The 16,452-nt window shown below is 46.2% G+C and overlaps 1 protein-coding gene across 2 annotated transcripts in view; it reads left to right on the top strand.

Moving 5' to 3' along the window:
- Window positions 1-16,452, top strand: part of UBE2M (ubiquitin conjugating enzyme E2 M) — a 126,844-nt gene that overhangs the window by 44,149 nt on the left and 66,243 nt on the right. The window lies entirely within an intron of this gene.

The following is a 16,452-nucleotide window of genomic DNA, read 5'->3' as shown; positions in this document are numbered from 1 at the left end:
GGATGATTGTCCCACCCTCCATTCCAGTTGTTTTTATTGTTCCTGAACCTATTTCTATTCCCATTATAGTGCCCCACCTGCGTCCAGGTCCAGTCCTGTGGTTCCTCCCAACTGTCTGGATCACCATAATTAGGGATATTTAGAGGGGGGTAAAAAAAGGAAAGACGTTGTACGTCAACGCCCCCCCTTTTTTCTAAAGCTGGCCATGAGGAGATGTAATCAGCTGTATCGGGGTCCTCACAATTGAGTACAATGCAATCACCCTTTAAAGATTTTTTGGTTTCACCAATCCAGAACACTCTCCTCATGGAAACGATTCTGCCATGATTGTATGGGTGGAGGGGTCTGTTTTGGCTTAACCACTGTAGTACCTTGTTTCGCAGGGACCAGGGGGGTTCATCCGTACCATCAGCCAGCTCTGTGACCCCTGTGAGTATAACAGTATACGGGGTAGCTTCAGGCGGGAGATGTATCGGGCGTCTATACCTTGGGGCCTTCCTCTCATTTGCTTGTGGCTGGGGTGGTTGGGTTTTTTGAGATATTGGTATGGTGTCCTTTTGTTTCGCTGTTTGGATAGTAGACTCCGCCAGAGCCGGAGTTTTTTGGGAGTTCTCGATGGGGCCTTTTTGTTTTCCCGGCCCTTCTGTTGTCACAGGATGTGAGGTAGATTGTATATTATGGTTGTCAGATTTTTGGGCTTCTGGATTTACAGCTTTTTTGGGCGGTTGAGGCTTAGGCTGAATGCCTGTTGAAGTTGGGCGTTGGGCCTTCGAATTTGTGTTATTTACAATTCCAGGACCCTTAACAAGCGTGCCTAATGTGTTTTGCTTAAATGCTGGAGCATTTAATTTAGCTAGTTGTTTCTCTATAATCATAATGCTCTTCTCTAGGGGTTGCAGGTGATGTTTTAGCAATCGCCCCAGACTGCTTGTAATAAAGTTGTGTAATGTTATACAAGCAGAGCATGGTTTCTGTATGTCAGCACCCAGTGTTTGTGTTCCTAGAGGCTCTCTAGGGCAAGAGTCATGGGGTGTTGCTGTGCGGTTAGCGCCATTAATAATAGAAGTTGGTTGGCCAGGCGCGATGATGTTAGTGGTAGATTTAAGAGAGGTCTTGGTGTTTTGCACAGCTAATGCTGCCTCATGTGGGGCATTATCCATATTTATGGTTGGCTTCTTTGCTATAGCCCCCTCCCCGTTACCTGTGGGGTCAAGATCTACAATATCTTCGATATCCTGTGCATTTTGGGAGAATTGTAGGTCCGGTGTCGTTTCCAGATCCTCAGAGGAATTGGACCCCAGAGAAAGTTGGGTAGCGGATAAGTCAACACTATTTGGTACTGTATGAATTTGTACATTCATATTGTCAACCTGCTTAAGCAGGGAGGCGGTTGGACCCTTTTGAGGGGTTTGTGCAGAGGCCAGGGGCCCCATGGACGACCTTCTTGCAACCTCCAGTTCATGGGATACCCTGCGTTGTAGTATCTGTATACTATTATCTATGACCTCATGAGTCTTAGTGATAAATAAGTCTAATGGGCCGGTGATGTCAGTTAGGCTAGAGGTCTTTTTACTTCTGGTCCGTTTATTCATTGTTGAATGGAATCAAGTGCTACGGAACTTCAGATGTATATGGGGCTAATACAGAAGTAATGTTCAACAGTATAGTACTAAGGCGAAGTAATATATGACAATAAATGGAAATACCGTGGCCCAGTCCAGTCCTGCACAGTCTGTAACGGGCTGAAACGGGCCCGCCCTTGGCCCGGGCTTCGCCCGGCGACCCGCTCGCGTCCCGCGAGACGGGGGTGGCCTCAGCTTTAAGCGCCGCCTGGCGCGTGAATGACGCGGACTGCGTCTCCAGGGATTCTGGGTCGTGTAGTTTATGACCACACACCGCGCTCCACACAGCGGCCGGACCCGGTGATGGTACTGGGGTCTGGCGGCGGGAGGCGGGCGGTCAGGCAAACAAAGGATTCCAGCAACAGAAGAAGCAGAGAGTGCTCTCTCCACAAGGGCTCGCAGCAATGAGCGACGTTTAGGAAGTTCCCCCCTTCGACCGGGGTGGCCTCAGCTTTAAGCGCCGCCTGGCGCGTGAATGACGCGGACTGCGTCTCCAGGGATTCTGGGTCGTGTAGTTTATGACCACACACCGCGCTCCACACAGCGGCCGGACCCGGTGATGGTACTGGGGTCTGGCGGCGGGAGGCGGGCGGTCAGGCAAACAAAGGATTCCAGCAACAGAAGAAGCAGAGAGTGCTCTCTCCACAAGGGCTCGCAGCAATGAGCGACGTTTAGGAAGTTCCCCCCTTCGACCGGGGTGGCCTCAGCTTTAAGCGCCGCCTGGCGCGTGAATGACGCGGACTGCGTCTCCAGGGATTCTGGGTCGTGTAGTTTATGACCACACACCGCGCTCCACACAGCGGCCGGACCCGGTGATGGTACTGGGGTCTGGCGGCGGGAGGCGGGCGGTCAGGCAAACAAAGGATTCCAGCAACAGAAGAAGCAGAGAGTGCTCTCTCCACAAGGGCTCGCAGCAATGAGCGACGTTTAGGAAGCTATTTGTCAGAGCTCTCGTACAGTGAGATTGCTGCCATTATTTGTTGCCTCACTATGTAACCAAGTGGATTTTATTACTGGACAAGTGGATCTAGAAAGCATCCTATCCCATGGACAAGTAGAGGTTTTATTTTATTTCACACCCTGAAATAATATACAGGATCTGGAAGTTGGTGACAATCGGTAGTAGGTAAGAAAGTAAGAACATCTAAGGAAGCCCATTTCTGTGAACAGTTCTCATAATGTTGGTCTTCCTATAGGGCAATGTCCTGGCTGTGCCCATCTACTGAATAAACCACTGTTTACCACCTGCATGTTAGACCAGGAATCTGGTGGGTCAGTAGTGTAGCACTCTGCCTTTCCTAGTATGGCTCCGTGGACTAAAAGGGAAGGAGCACATACATCACTACTGCCCTTCTACGAGTGCCCCGCCTTAGTGTCCGAGGAGAACAATTGGAGATATAAGCACTGTAAAAAAAAAATTAATTTCTTTTTTGAAATTCTCTACCTGACCACAAGTATTATTTTTTTGGGGCAATGGCAATGTGAGGATGATGAGAAATAAATGAAAAAGAAGGGACATTAAATGGCCCTCGCTGGCAAAGGGGAAGGAGATTAACACCTTCCTTTGTTTGTTTTTCAGCCCATTCTAAGAGGGAGTTCAGCATCTGTTAGTTATCAGACAGGTAGTTGACATGATCTTTCTGGTTGTCCGAGTTCTAGCAAAACCATATATATTCCCTTTGTTGTAAAGTGCAGAACATGGCTCCTGCCAGACTTTCAGAATAGACTGACCTAGAAAGCTATATGAAATGCATTGAACGGCTGCATAGTGGCTCCCAACCATTTTATTGGGTAAGTGTGCTGTAGCTGCAGATCCTTCAGGAAGTCCTTAAGACCATTTTCGAGGGTCAGGATCAGTCTCTTAGATATCTTTGCCCTATCTAACACGAAATGCGAGTAGTTAGCTTCTTGCATGTGTGAGGCCCTAGTTGTCGGTTTAGAACCATTACCTAATTTTTAGAACAACATACTTTCTCTGCCCACCTTGCTTTAATGGACGTAAGGTGGGGCATTTTTTTTATGTAATAGAAATTGATAACATCTCAACATTGACTACGCCCTTCAATATGATTGTGGCCAAGACATTGATCTGCCTATAAAAGTGGCATACAGTGAACTGCACTGGAGTCTGAAGTTGGATCACTTTACAGGGTGAGGTGCTTGCCCATGGCACCCATTCATTAAAATCACTAGACATACGAAAAATCCTGGTGTTGATACTAGTGTTTTTGGGAAATGTAATAAACCCCCTTCTGCAGCAGTGTAGGTTAAGACCTCGTATCCATTTTTGTTTTGAAACGAGGCAAAGGGGTGCATTTTGGACTCCATATACATTTCATTTTTTAGGTCTCGCCTGGCGACGCAGCACGAAGCGCTGTCGCCTGCGAGAACTATTGTTACTGAGTTGCCTCTCATGCGAGGCAAAGGATGGGCAGGCGCAAGACTGCCTGGAAATGTGGACACGTGCGTGAACACTCGCTAGCATCAACTGTGAACGAGATCATGCAGCGTTACTTTCGCTCCCCCCGCCAACGCGCGCGTGAACACGCGCTAGCATCCACTGTGAGCGAGATTGCGTGACCAGAAAGCGGCATCACTCCTGGCGCGGGGTGGGCAGCACGAAATGAGCAGCGGCGGCAGCTGCAGCAGCGGCCGGACCATCCCCCTAGTAAGCCCACTGGCCCCCACTACCCACCTGCACCTGGGCCGCTCCCTGGAGGAGATCTGGGAGTAGTACATACAATACCAATTTCTCACACACTATGAGCCTATCCACCTCTACCGGCATTCTCCGGAAAAGGGTATCGAAAGAGAAAAGGGGCAAACGTATCACTGTCGAACAGTTAAACGTGGTGGCCATGTTTGCATAATACCATTACCTGTTTACTTGAAGTCAAATAGGGCAGGAAACTTAGTGAACCTTTTGATATTCATGTAATTTATTTTGGTTCAAACAAAAACCTAAATACCTGTAAATTAAACTGTGGTCTTAAAATAAGACAGTGTACTTACTTGGCATAAATAAACTAAAAGAAGCAGATATTTACCCCGTCAGTTATCATTATTTTTCTTTTGTTTATATTTAAAGTAACATGCCTATGCCTAACTTATCACAGATTAAGGTACTCTTCGCAATAGAAACATCGCATCAAATAGAGATGAATGTTTGATAGTCATGTCCATATTCTAAGTCCTTAGACTATCTCTATTCTGTAACTAGACCGCTGTTTGTCCAATGCAAATCAGAAGGACATCTTGCACATTTTGCCACTCTTGCTAAAACATATTGGAGAAGTAGCGTCTCAAAGTTGTGAGGTAAGGGAGTTTCGATCTTCAGACGCAAGACTAACGTCAACAAAACTATAAATTAATATTTGCCAAAAGCGTTACTGTGATCAGTCTTCAACAAACCCTGAATCCTCCAGTAAGGAAGAGGTACAATGAAATAACTCAATTGCATATAATGGTACCAGATGATATTATGTAACGTCACCTAGCCAGCTTGTCTTAAGTTTGTCACATTTCTAGGCAAATCACACAAGAGGGTTTAGGCATCAGGTAAGTCCTACCTCGGTGCGTAAGCGCAGAATTTCCCTTTCCTCTGGACTACAGTTCCCATAATGCCATCTACCTGTCTGTGAAGGTGAAAATAAACTTTTCTGTTTGTGTTTCCCTGATCGGCGCGTGTCTCCTCCCAACCTCCGGCCTCTCCTCGTTCTAGGCAGCTGCGGGCAGTGTCTGCGCTTCTGTGGGTTCATAAATCCTGGTTCCTGACAGTACTTCGGGATATGAGGCAAGGAGCGGCTCAGGGCTGGACAGCCTCGTTACCACCGGGGCACTCATGTAACTAATCACAGTGCGCAGACGGTGCGAGGCGGGGAGAACGGCGCGCTAGCACCGGTCGACCATGGGAGGCTGTATGCAGGTCTAATGGTGCGTGCACCTCCGTCCGTTGATGCCAGCGGCAGTCTGTGAAGCCCAGGGCGCAGATTGAGGTGACCGGCAGGGCTAGCCGGGAGATCATTGGAGGGGGAAAGGAGCAGCTGACAGGGGGAGGCACTGATGGACCAGTACCTGGCTTCCCATGGGCTCTACCGGAAGAAAGGTGCAAAGGATGGTTCCTGCCTCTTTAGAGCTGTGGCCGAGGAGGTACAAAGAAAAGCTTGTTCTCAAAGTTATTTATGGTTGCGTTAGTATAAACCAACGTGGGTCTTAACAGCACGATAGCACCACTAGTCAGCAAGGATGCGGCCAGAGCAGTATGGGGAACCACCCTGTATGATTCCGGGGTGCACCTGAAGTGACCACCACAGGTTTAATTGTGTTCTGTGTGTGTTTCCGATCAGTGTATGAGTTCACAGCTGCAGGTACACGTGGGGAGCTGTATATAATGGAACGGCAGGGGTGTATGTTTTGGAAGGAGGTGTATTAGAAGAACAGTGTGTGGTGTCAGAGCTGGAATCAGATGGGGGGGGGGGGGGGCTGCAGTCCAGGATTGAGATGCACCGGGAGAGCTGCATGTGGGTCTTTGTGGCATGGCCGCGATGGCGCAGATCAGGATTCAGTCAAACTGGCAGAGCTGTGAATTAGCCTCAGAAGTACAATAGCAAGGCTCAGCATTGAGGGGCACTGGCAGAGCACCCAGTGGGTCGTCAGCACTAGGATAGTACGGTGTTCTTGTTTCATTACTGGAATTGTAGGAGTGGTGCAACAGTGGACTTAGGCGCTCGTTCCAATACAGGAATATAGGGTAAGATCGAGGCGCAGTGGCGGAGCTCTGTGTCTCTCTCCTGCAATGGTATTGAGCTACGGCATTGTAAATAACAAACCTTTTATCTATGTGTTGATTTTGAAAACAGATAAATAAAAGGCATTGCCATTTACAATGTCAATGGCTTAAAACTTTGTAAATGCTTGTTATAGATTGCAAACACAGCTTTACATTAGTACCAGATTACATTACACAAGGTCAGATTAATTTTATTTTAAACATGGGAGATTGCATGTTTTGCCAAGAATCAAAGGATGATGAGTCAGCGCCGGGACCCAAACCTGGTTCCCTGGATCCAAAGTCAGCAGTTCTGGCCATTATACCACATCCACATTTGACTACTTGTATGGGAAAATCCTACACAAGTAGTGTGGTTGTGCACGATTGGGTACTGTGAGCATATTCTCTGTTGGAATGGCTTTGTGAAGTTCAAAAGAAAAAAAGCAAAAGAAACAATTGATGGACGGAATGCTGGACAATGCAAACATTCACCCCCAATCACAAGGATCTAGGTGAAATCCATCATTCTTTTTCTCACCACACCACCCCATTTTAGACCCAGCCATATGCAAATCAGTCTTGACCCTGTTCCTTGTGGGAACAATCCAGCCCGAACTGCCAAGCCAGGTCCTCCCTGGACTGGAAACAAGCATCCTGGGACCGGTGTTGCTCACTACACCACTGGATTCAAGCTAGCCTGTCTGATGCCCTGAAACCGGTCCCAGGATGCTTGTTTCCGACTCCCTCTGACTGTCTCTTACCAGAAACAGTCAGGGGGAGCCTCTCTGCATTCACACTGCAGGAACCGCCGTGGAGATCAGGAGAGGTCAGCCGACGCTGGACATGAGGCCAGGATCGCTGGGGAGACTTCACTGTACAGGTGGGCAACTCAGACTCAGGCCATGGGCGTCTGGTGCAGAATGGGCATGGATCCCGGTTCCAGCTGGTTCCGGAGCCGTTGGAGTTGGTTTCTTCTGGACAGATCCGCTGTCCAAAGGAATTCTTTTTCGAAGGTAGCAGTCCTCCTAGGGTTTCAGAGGTCGCTGGCTGCAAGACCGGTCACAGGTTTGTAGAAGCTGGAGACAGGCCAGTAGGGCTTGGGCCAAGGCAATCGTAGTCTTCAGTCTTCTCTGCAGGGATGTCTTCTTTCTTTCTTAGGTTATCACAGATCTAGGTTCTAGGTCTGTGAGCCACCTAAATACAAAATTTACGGGTGCTTTAGGGGGGTAGCGGGTAGGCAAATTGGGGCACCTTAACTTGGGTGTCTAAACCCTCTATTATGCCATCCTTTTGTAGGAGAGGGCATATACCTAACCCTGATTGGCGGGGTCTCCTCATCTTTAAGGTGGCTGGGATGGAAAGATGTACTTCGCCTCAACTCACTTTGTTAGCAGATGTGGGTATGCCTCCTATTCTCCTAGGTTTTCCCACCAAAAGTGGGGGTGTAAACTGGGGGCTGTCATCTGCTAGCAGCAGAAGCTGGGCAGGGGTCACACCACAAAGGCGGCAGGCCTTTGAAGCTTCCCCTTCGAGCACTGATCTATCCTGGGGATGGTGCGATACCTCTGCCCAGGATGTACATCGTATCTGGTCCCAGAGAGCAGGGGCTCTCTACCCAGAGGTCCAGAAACATGTCTTGTGGTGGCTGCCTGCCTACAGCTGGCCAGAAACCACACCAGGGTTGGTAGGATTTCAGGGGGCACCTCTGAGGTATCCTCGGAGTCCATAGTACAATACATCTCACACTGGCATCGGTTTGGATTTATTGAAAGGAGTGTTTTGGTACCAAACGCTCCTGTGTTCAGTCAAGCCATCATGCTGCTGTGGAACTAGAGTTGTCAAGTTTCCAGTCCATGTACTCTATGGATTCACTGGCACTGGCAAATATTAAGGAATGGATCCCAATTTTGTATGGGTATATGTTCTCATGCAGATATGCAGTCACCTGTGGTATAGTGCACTCTGCTTTAGGGCTGAGAGGCCTGCTATATGGGTGACCTACCTATCCCTTCAGGTAATGATTGCTGTCAGGGTGCCATGTCGACTTCTCCCTCACTGGAGCATGCAAGCTGCAAGGGCAGTGGCATGATCCCAGTGAGGGGATTCCCAGGGGACCCTCTTCAGCTCCCAGGCCCTAGGTGCCCAGGGTACAAAGGACAGAAGTACCAATTGTGGATATGTTTTTGGGGAAGAAGCACTGGCACAGGTGACCTGGTTGGCAGGAACCTGGGCTAACCATGAGAAAAGAGGCATGATTACCCTGTGCTCTACAATTCAAACCACATTGAAAACCTGACACAGTGGGGCCTAACCTTGCAAAAAGAGGCACTTTCTCACAAGGCTTTTTCATTTGAAGTATTACTTCTAGATTAGGGCTTGTGTGACTCACCAAAAATCAGCTTTCGACCTACCAGTGAATCCCGATCCACAGTAAAGGAAACGCTGGATTAGATAGTAGGCGAATGTTTTTGTACAACATTCACTCTCCCCCTCTGATTCCGAAAGTTCTCTAGAAGTTGAAACATAATCTAATGTTTCCTGAGGTTTGTCTGTACTTGCTAGAACCACAAGCCAGACCTCCTTGATGTTTTGTACTCTGATCTACTTTACTTTGTGTGGACAGGCATTCTTTCCATGGATGGAGAGAAACCTACAGCTTTAGCAGTTTGGGATTATTTTCTAGCACCTAGGTTTTTACCTAGAAACTGTGTGTTCTCACTGCAGCCAATTATTCCTCAACTAAAATCCAATATGGAAAGTAAATTGCAGTGGTTCTGTCATTGGGCTTCAGTAAAGAAAATCAACGCATTGAAAAGCTCAGTGGATTGTGCGGTACCCTTTTTGCACCATCTGGCAAAGGAGACCCTTAAGAGTTACTTAATAACCATTGGAGCCTACGAGTACAGTCCTGAGAGTATTTGCCAACAGCTAACAAGGCCATCAAGAGGCACATCACTTGTTTGATGCACTTATTTCCTCTGGTACAACCTTCCACTGACCCTTTGAGTTTTAGTGAGACTTGTGCACAAGCCTACCCATCTAGTGTGGCTTAAAATGTTGTTTGAGATGCCTTTCATAGTAGCCATAGAATTGCATGGGCACATAACAGAGCTTCAAACCCTTTGTACATTTGAGCCCTTTATGATGTTTATAGACATAACCTAGTTCTCCCGATTTGCCCTTCTTTCAAAAGTAGTGTCGCAGTGTTTCTTGCAGGTGTCTTGCGGGCCGATAGTTCAGTTGATGGTTAATGTAGGATGGTCCTTGATAGTGTAGGGCTTTCTATGCATGCATGAGGATCTTGAGCTGGCATCTCTTCTGATGGGGAGTCAGTGGAGGTTTCTGAGGTGGGGGTGATGTGGGTCTGTTTGGGGAGGTCCAGGATGAGTTGGGCCGCAGTGTTCTGAATGGTCTGAATCTTTGGAGGAGCTGGATGGAAATTCTGGTGTAGAGGGCTTCACCGAAGTTGAGGCGGCTAGTGGTGAGCGTCTGTATGACGGTCTTCCTGGTGTTAATTGGGACCTATCTAAAGATTCTGTAGAGCATGCAAAGGGTGTGGTTGCAGGAGACTGCAACTGCGTTGACATGTCATTTTAATGTCAGTTAGCTGTTGAGGATGATGCCCAGGTTCTGTGCATGTCCTGTCTGTGTTGGTGCTGGAACAAGTTCAGCTACAGTGCCATACGGAGGCATTCTTCACGAAGATCAGTGCTTCTGTTTTTTCAGAGTTGGGTCTGAGCCAGTTGTCTCTAATCCATTTGGCTACATTGGTCATGGTGTTGCAGAAGTTGTTAGAGGGAATCCTTGGTGAGTGAGAGGATTTGTTTTATGTTGTCTGTATAGCAGATTGCTGAGTCCATGTGATCGGATAACTTCTGCAAGAAGTGCGGGGTTCATGTAGATTTTTGAACAGGGAGAGGCTGGGAAATGATCCTCGAGGTACACTGCAAATTATTTCCTTGGGTGCAGAGGTGAAGGGAGGCAGTTGGATGCTTTGTGTGCATCCTGTCAGCAAAGAGGCAATCCACTTTGTTGTATGCCGATGTTGTAGAGTCTGTCTGAGGGTGTGGTGGGAGAAGGTTTCAGACGTAGCAAAGAGGTCGAGGAGGATCAGTGCCACAGTTTCTCCACGGTCGAAGAGTTCTGATGTAATCTGTGGCCACAATCAGCACAGTCTCAGTGCTGCGGTTGGCCTGGAATCCTGATTGTGAGGCATAGTTGGTGGTTCTATTCCAGGTGTTCTGTGGGCTGTTGGTTGAGCGCTTTCTCAAGAACTTTGTCTGGGTAGGGGAGGATGGAGATCAGTCGGTAATTTTTAAGGTAGCTGGGGTCGACAGAGGGTTTCTTTAGGAGGGGTCTGACCTCTGCATTTTTGTCTGTCAGGGAAGGTTGCTGTGTGAATGGAGGTGTTGCGGATGCTGGTAAGTTCTGTGCTATTTGGCGTTGTTTCCGAGGTTGAAGAAGTGGTGGGGGATTGGATCATGAGTACCCAGGAGTGGATGGAGAACATGATGGCTGTGGTGGACAGAGTCGTGAGCAGAGACCAGGTAGTGATTGTTTAGCTGGTGTTCACTGGTTTGTTGAGACTGTGAGTTGGTGGCCAAATGTGTTGTAGATGGTGGCAGTCTTGCTGTGGAAGTGGTCCAAGAGGGTGTTGCACAGTTCTTGGAAGGGGTGGATTTTTTTCTCTGAGGCTCTGCTTGGAGAATTCCTTGACTATTTTGAAGAGTTCCTTCATGTGGTTGGCTGCAGTGTCAATGCAGGCACTGATGCCTGCTCTCTTGGCTTCCTTAATATGCAAGTAGTATTTGCTAAAAGCTGCTTAGTGAGCGGCTCTTTCAGAAGGGTCCGTACTCTTGCTCCATCACTTATCGAGGCAGTTGCGCTTGGTGGTTTTGAGCACTGGAGTGTACCAGCTGCCTTGTTTTCAGATTTTGTTGGCGTTTGCTGGTTTAAGTGGGGCGACTGTCAGCACATTTGGTGATCCAGGCGGAAAGGTACTGGACGACGTTGTCAAGGTCTGCTGAATTTTCGGGTTGTGTGGAGCTGAGGACCTGTGTCAATTGGGTCTCGATTACCTTCCCCTAGCTGCGGTGGGTGGTGCTGTGGTGCTTGGCGATGGTATGCTGGGCGTCTAAGATGGTGAGTGAAGAATGGCGTGGTCAGTCCAGGCGAGTTCTGTGACATGGGTGAATTTGATGCTTTCGCTGGAGGTGAAAATGGTGTCGAGTGTGTCTGACTTGCGAGTGAGTTCGGTGACTAGTTGTGCGAGGCCATGGTTCAGGTTCTCCTAGGAAAATGGCAGAGTTGGCATCGTCAGGATCTTCGATGTGGAAATTATGATCGCGGAGTAGGAAGTAGTGGTGGGAGTGGGTGGTTAGGGGGGCAGTGAGGTTGGAGACGGTGACGTAGAAAGCTGGTTAGTGTCCCGGGGGGTCAGTAAGCAAGGGTGCTTCTTATCGTGGTCTTTGCATTGGTCGCAAGTTGAAGTGTTCCATGAGAGGCGTTGGGTCTTCGTTGATGACGGTGCATCGTTTACTTAAAGATGATGGCAATTCCTCTGCCGTATTTGTTGGTGCTGTCTTGGTGTATCATCTTGTAGACATCAGGAGTGGTGGTAGCGATGTCTGTGTTCGAGTAGGGGTTGAGCTACGTTTGGGTGATGAGGGCCAAATCAGGAGAGAGGGTGGTGATGGTGTACCAGATATCAGTGGTGTGTGCAGAGGGAGCAGGTGTTGAGCATGATGCATTGGAGCAGTTCCTTGCTGTTTGTGGTCTTCTGGGCAGAATTGGCAGTACTATTAATACATTTGAGGAGTGCACATAATTTAGATGTCTTGGTGCTGGTGAAGCTGTTCGTATTATTAGTGCCTGTTTTTGTTCTTGCCAATTATATAACTGATAGATGTTTGGTAGGTGAAAGCCTGTTGTGTACTATACCAAAACCTACAATGAGCTTTAGCCCAACCCATTGCTTTACATTGGTTTCCTTAGTCACTCTTATTTGCTTTGTGGTTTAATGATGGCTTTCCTTGTCCATTTTATGTTTGTTCTTGCCCTTCTTCAGCTTATCCATTTCCTAGAGCAAAGAATAGATCCTTTTATAGAAGGACTTGTATCCTTCCACTGCTCACATTGAGCCCTCAAATGCTGGCTGAATCATCTTCCCAGAGTCTGCCTGTGCTCAGTCCTTGTTCCTCCCTCATCCTTCCCTAGCTTCTTTATTTGTTGGGCGTCCTGCGGCCCAGGCTCAAGGGCTTTTGTTGATCTCTTGTCCCCCAACTCTGCAGTAAGTGGGCACAATGTTGTATATGTTGAAAAAAGAGGTTATTTATAACAAGCGGGTACTCTAGTCTCACCAAAAATCAATACATTGTCCTGAAAGACTGCAACTCCAGTAACACCATTCAACATCTGACTCATTATTCTTTGTAAAACAGCTGATGCTAGGCCAAACGGCATCCTACAGTATTGGTATGAACCAATGGGTGACACAAATGCTGTTAAATGCCTTGAAGATGGATCCAACACCACCTGGTGATAGGCTGACACAACATCTAATTTAGTGAACCATCTGGACTATTTAGTCATTGCCAACAATTCATTTATTCTTGGAAGGGAATGCGAATCAACCCAGATGTTCTTCAGACTGCGAAGATCAACACAAACACGTAAATCGCCAGTTTGCTTCCTCACAACAACCAAAGGTGAAAGCCATAGTGTAGACTCTATGGGCTCTATAATCCCCTTAGCGCATAGCTCATTGAACTGTCTCGAACACTAAGAGGCACACTCCTTAATTTGAGTTTCACAGGGATGGCACCATCCTATACTCTAATTTCATATGTGAATCCTATAATTTTGCCTAGACCCCCACCAAAAACAGTAGGGTACTCTCTAATAATGCATTCAGTGTAAACCATGGAATTAACCACACTAACTTGTTCCTTAGTACCAGGTCTGAGGACAATTTGAAACAATCCTTGGTGGAACCACCCTAAGATAGATAGCCCTTAGATAACACATAGACTTTACCCAGAATTTTCCTTCCTTTGAATTCTAGAATGTCTTCAAAATAACCAGCCAACTCGATTTTGCACCCTTCATAGGAAACAAGTGCTCTGTCGAGGGGGGGGTGGGGGTTCGAAACTGCAATCACTCCAAGTTTCTAAAAATAACTTGAGTAATCATAGTAATTCTTGCGCCAGAATCCACCAACAAGTTCAGTTGTGTATCTCCCACACCAATTTCAACATAAGGATCAATACATGTAGCGGTATCGCCAACAATAACTTGGCCATCGTTCACCACCATAACCATATCTCTTAAATCGTCCTGTATTTTCTCAGAATCATTATGTATATATTCTGTTACATTTGCAACCCCAACTGTACTGCTCAGATCGGTTTGCTTGCCCACCACCAGCATGTTTACCACTTTGACATATTTTTTCAAAATGTCCAAATTTGCCACAATTTCTGCACATTACATTTTTGGCCGGGCAAAACCTGTTTCCTTTTGAGTGGGACCCATTCCCACACCTAAAGTACAAGTCAGGTTGTTTATTAAATAATTTATTTTCTGTACGTGGTATTTGCGTTGACTTAAAATCTCTGACCTTGACAACCCCAACTGTCTCACCGCCTTCTATTCCAACTCCTTTACGGACACTTAAGACAGTTCAATGCTCTTTGCTGTACGAACAGTTTCTTCTAGCAAAGAATTCCCCATAGATAATAATTTCTGTTGAATCATATTGTCAGAGCACTTGCAGATGTACTGATCTCTATGGCCGACCTGTAAAACCCTCAAACTGACAGTCTGCGCTTAATTGTCTGAGCGCCGAAAGAAGTGTCCACATCTTCTTCTGACATTTGTTCCCTCTTTAAACATGTGTGACTAATAACTGGTAGGCTTGGCTGAACATTGAAATGTAGTTCGTTTTTTGTTTTTTTACAGTTTCAAGATATTCATTGAGTTCTTCTCTTCCTTGAACTCTCACTAGAGGTGGTAAATGTTTGAAGATTGTCCTTCCCTCAAAGCCAAGATGATGTAACAAACATTTCTTCCTTTCTGGGTGGTATCCTGATGCACCTATTGCTCCCAAATAAGTAACAAAAGCATCATACTATTTTTTCCACTCAATAGGTGGATTACCTGGTGTCTCCAGGAAAGACGGTGGAGCAGCAACAGATTGCATGCTGAGATACTGACTATAAAGTTTAACTTTTTTAATTCAAATTTTCCTTACAATTTTCAACGTGAAAATTGATAAGACTATAGATATCCTACAAGGTATGCACGTCACTGTGCGTAAGAATCACCGCACACAGCTGCAAAAAATTTTTTTCTTAGAGGTGTGTATCACCGTGAAATATTATGCACCAATGTTAGTCACATCAATGGTGTACCCGTCACCGCGCTGTCAACTTTCGTGAATGCTTTAACGATGATGCACAGCACGACTGATGGCACTGTTAAATATTTACTCAGGAATGCACAGATATTAGTCACATCAAAGGTGTGCATATCACTGTGCTGTCAACTACAGTGAATATATTTTTTTTTTATTTGCAATGAAGTACGGCACGACTCGTGGACAAATGCCAACCACTGGCAATGCCAATACTCTATACAGTCTGCTTTTCCAGCCATGCTCTAAAATGGCCGACACGTAGATTACGTAGACTGTGCAAAACTGCCAACCACAATTTTAGGTGGCAACCAACGTCCAAAATGGTCGACTCCAACCTCATGTAGGCTGTGTACCTGAAATGCCTTCCAATGGTGATGCGCAAAGACTAGTACGTTGAACACCGCTAGTGTTTCTTCTGTTGCGCATGCATCGTAGATTTTGAAAATAACTGATTGCTTTACCTACGCAAAAGTATTCAGTCATAAACAGCACTTCACCGCAGCTAAACACCGCCTTCAGCGTCTCCTCACCGAATATTTTGGACACAGTACGGCAGCACAATGAATCGTAAATTCTTCTCTGCTCCTGTAACACAGTCTCTGATAGTCTTAAGTAACGAGGGTGCTTTGTGGGTTTTGCAGTACCTGACGATCGTTGCCAACAAACTTGTAGTAAGTGGACACAATCTTCTATGTGTTGAAGAAAAGAGTTTATTTATAACAAGCAGGTACTGCGCAGCAGCGTGTTGACACGAAAGCCACCAGCAGCTGACAACGTAGCTTAAGGTTCTAATAGAAATACAGAATATGAACAGAGACAAGATTCCACATCTCACACTGGGCGTTGGAGCCTTAAACCTAGGGAAAATACTAAAAACTCCTATACCTAGAATCGGTAAATCAGAAAAGGGGCCTCAATTATTGGTTGTGGAGACGCACACCTATAAAGTGGCTTGGACCCCCATCATCTTGCCGTGTGTTATTTATTTTTATTTTTATCAACACCTGCTAGCTGCATTAGCAAAACTAATAATGGTTCCAAAATGTGAGCTCGATTTGGCTTTGCCAATGCTTGTGGTAAACCCGAGAAGTCGGCCCAAGAACGTGTTTTTTGCAAGTCTCTAATGAATATCCACGTTTTTGTTAAGAACAGAGCGTGATTATTTCCATCACTGAAGACTTAATAAAAATCTTGGTGCTGTATTGGTTTATAATTTGCACTATGGATATTTTCTCGCTGAAATGTTTTTTCAGACGCAAGTAATGTAGAAAGATTTCTTTTTCTTTTTAAAGCAGATGTTAATGCTAAATAATTGAAGAAGAGTGAGAAGGTAAAAATAAGCCTTAATGGTTTTTATTATTTTTTGTCTTCTATTGTAGTATTGGACGCACCCAGTAGTTTATTGTTCTCCCAGCATAGTTCACAATTAAGTAGGTTGTTGAATGCACATGAGCTATCGATACATTTTCCTCCTCTTCACACTTTGTGTGTTTTTGGTCCTCCCTTGCAAAAGGAAATACCCTGGGCTGCTTTGTAAAAGCAGCACATTGTTATTGTTTTCATGTGTCGAAGTGAGAAGTCTTACCTGGAAAACATATGGATGTTCTTTATGATTCTCTTTAATCAGACATTGTGTTTAACTC

Source organism: Lissotriton vulgaris, chromosome 7 (genome assembly GCF_964263255.1).
Source record: "Lissotriton vulgaris chromosome 7, aLisVul1.2, whole genome shotgun sequence".
NCBI classification, from domain to species: domain Eukaryota; kingdom Metazoa; phylum Chordata; class Amphibia; order Caudata; family Salamandridae; genus Lissotriton; species Lissotriton vulgaris.
This window is presented reverse-complemented; position numbering and strand designations above follow the sequence as displayed.